The sequence below is a fragment of the Trachurus japonicus genome, chromosome 24 (genome assembly GCF_045865225.1).
Source record: "Trachurus japonicus isolate A0001 chromosome 24, Traja_1.0".
NCBI classification, from domain to species: domain Eukaryota; kingdom Metazoa; phylum Chordata; class Actinopteri; order Carangiformes; family Carangidae; genus Trachurus; species Trachurus japonicus.
In genome coordinates, this window is record NC_140930.1 from 15,843,029 (window position 1) to 15,846,030 (window position 3,002).

General features: G+C 45.4%; 2 non-coding genes across 2 annotated transcripts; both read right to left on the reverse strand.

Moving 5' to 3' along the window:
- Nucleotides 1-1,686: 1,686 nt before the first annotated feature.
- On the reverse strand, nucleotides 1,687-1,758 carry trnah-gug (transfer RNA histidin (anticodon GUG)). Its single transcript has one exon. It is a non-coding gene; the product is annotated as a tRNA-His (tRNA).
- A 564-nt stretch (nucleotides 1,759-2,322) lies between these two features.
- Nucleotides 2,323-2,394, reverse strand: trnah-gug (transfer RNA histidin (anticodon GUG)). The gene has a single exon. It is a non-coding gene; the product is annotated as a tRNA-His (tRNA).
- Nucleotides 2,395-3,002: the final 608 nt, after the last annotated feature.

Here is a 3,002-nt window from a genome sequence, read left to right on the forward strand (position 1 = left end):
TTCTCCTTACTGGTACCCCGTGACTGTGACTATACCCGTGGACCTCTGTTACACATGAGGGGTGAATGGGGGAGGAGCACAGGAGTGCTACTGGTGGTGTCCTACCACACAGGACACGTTGCTTGCCACTGGTTCCAGCTCGCCATCAATTTCTCAGGAAAACCTGGCCTCTATGAACATAAGGCCCACTTTAAACAATCAAACATAATAAATAAATTACAGCTGTGTCGCTTCTGATTCTTAAACTGTCGTAGAATTTGTGTCCCTGGCAGATATAATAAAAACGAAAACACATTTCTTGTTTGTTTGTTTTTTTGGGACACTTACTTGACATCAAGAGGAATTGTGATCTTTGATGATCATTTTTTACTATATAGCCTACTAAACAATGGTTTGCATGATTTTTGCTGCATTTCCTTTGTCCCTGGGCCAGATTTGTGACATTCAATTGTTAGCAAAGCACATGGCTGGAGCAGAATTAGCTTCCTGGAAGGAACAGATTCCTACTTGTCCATGAGCTTTTGTTTCCCACGAATCAGAACTTTTCTCACGAGCACTCGGTCACCCACCTCCATGCCTGATGTTGTTACTTTCTGGTCAAAGCGGATTTTGTTCCTTTCAGCCGTTTTCAAAGCATGTTGAGATGCTAGGTTGTAGCTCTCCTCCAATCGAGCCTTCAGATTCTTGACGTATTCAGAGTGGGATTGATGCAACAGGTAAGCCAAATTTAAATCCACAGGCAATCGAGGTGTTCGTCCGGACATGAGCTCGTAAGGAATGAAACCAGTGACCTCATTTCGAGTGCAGTTATAACTATGTACCAAAGGTTTTACATACTCTCCACTTCAGCTCTTGCTTGGTTTCCAAAGTTCCCAGCATATTGAGTAGAGTCCAATTAAATCGCTCAACATGGTTTCCCCTTGGACGGTAGGGAGTGGTCCTGGTTGGGGACAGCTCTGCATTCCGACACCCCTCCACTTCGACACCCCGCTGTTCCGAAATAGCCCCACTTCGAAACACCGCTACTCCGACACCCCCTCCTCCCCCCCGCAGCTGTCCAAGGTGCTGAACCGCGTGACGTTGTTTACATTCTGCTTTGTGGCTTGTCTGTGAAATGTGCGCTGCTCAGGGACTGGGCAGATCTGTCCCACTTGCTTTCTCCCCGACTCCGTTGTTGGAGATCTCCCACACAGTAATAGAAATACACTTTTTTTCTTTTTCTCCCCCCCTGCTCCGCTCGAGCACGGCTGAAGCCGGCTTGAGCTCACACGGGCGCGAGGCTGCTGCAGCCGCCGCTCGCACTGACAGCTGACTGAGGGAGATGCTTTGGTTGGGCTTAGGCAATGAAGAAAGGAGTTGGTTAAGTTTAGTAAAAAAAGACCAGGTAGAGGCTAGACAGGCTAGAAGCATAATGAACGTTATATGTCATTAATATGAAGTATTTGCTTGTTTTGCAGTTAATTATGCACATGATCCGTTTGACCCCAAAAAGGAAAAAAGGATCAATGCGCACTGCGCGCTGGGGGTTTCCCCCAATAGCCTTTTCGGAGTAGCGGGGTCTTTAGAAAAAATAGAAAACCCCGCTATTACGATGAATGGAAGTCTATTGTCGGAAAGGCGGGGCTTCGGAAGGGCGGGGTGTATGTCGAGGACGGCGAGAAGTAAAAGATTCTTTCTGTGCAGAGTTGCCGTGACCCGGATTCGAACCGGGGTTGCTGCGGCCACAACGCAGAGTACTAACCACTATACGATCACGGCGACTAGGTTTATGGACTGTTTGAAGACCCAGCATATTTACCAGCTCCTGACTTCTGTTTTGTCGCCATGGGCTGTCCTTAGTGTTTCACAAACTCCAGTCATATCCTAAATAATTAACTTAATGTGACTTTGTTGGCTTCCTGTGACCACAACTATGCCACTTTTTGGTTTGCTTGCTTATTATGATTAACATCATGAAGGGGCTGAGCTTTCTATTTGATTATTATGGATAGACATGGGACCAGTTAAAGGGTTAGTGCTGCACTGATTACCACCTCTGTTTCAAACATTAAATTAAGACGCCCCACGACTGATGAGTTTTCACACGTTTTTATGAAAATGTGCTTTAACTTGCGTTACTTAGATTGTAACAGGTAAAATATTACTGAAATTATATTTGTAATGCGTTATGTTACCGCATTACAGAAACTAGCAATACACTACTGTAATTGCGTTACTTTTGTAATGTGTTACTCCCAAAACTGGTCAACAGTTGTTTATTATAAATTGATGTAGAGGACGGCAGTCAACTGCAGGAAGTAAAACAACCTGTCTGTGCAAGTTTGCCGTGACCCGGATTCGAACCGGGGTTGCTGCGGCCACAACGCAGAGTACTAACCACTATACGATCACGGCGACTAGGTCTAGTAACTGTTTGAAGACCCAGCATATTTACCAGCTCCTGACTTCTGTTTTGTGTCCATGGGCTGTCCTAGTGTTTCACAACTCCAGTCATATCCTAAATATTAACTTCATGTGACTTTGTTGGCTTCCTGTGTCCACAACTATGCCACTTAGTTTTGGCTAGGTGTTTTGATTTACATCGTGAAGGGGTAGAGATTTCTAATTTGGACAGACATGTGACCAGTTAAAGGATTGACCGAGCTAGCCAGGAGTCGAACCTAGAATCTTCGGGGTCTCATTTATAACCGTTGCGTACGCACAAAACGGGGCCTGAAAGTGGCGTACGTGACTTTCCACGCCAAGGTTGTGATCTATCAAAAACAAACTTGACGGGAGAATGTGCGCAGCCCTAAGCAAACTCTGACTCACGCGTACGCATGGTTTGGAGGAAAAGGGGAATTGGCGACACAGACGGTGTGGTGGTGAACTGAAGTCAGACTCAGGAAATGTAGAGTGAGAAGAACGATTATGTTTTATTATCGGCCTTCACGCATTTAATTTCAACCCGTATGCGTTAGAGCCATGTTGCCACAGTGATTTAATTCAACAGGGTTATTTTT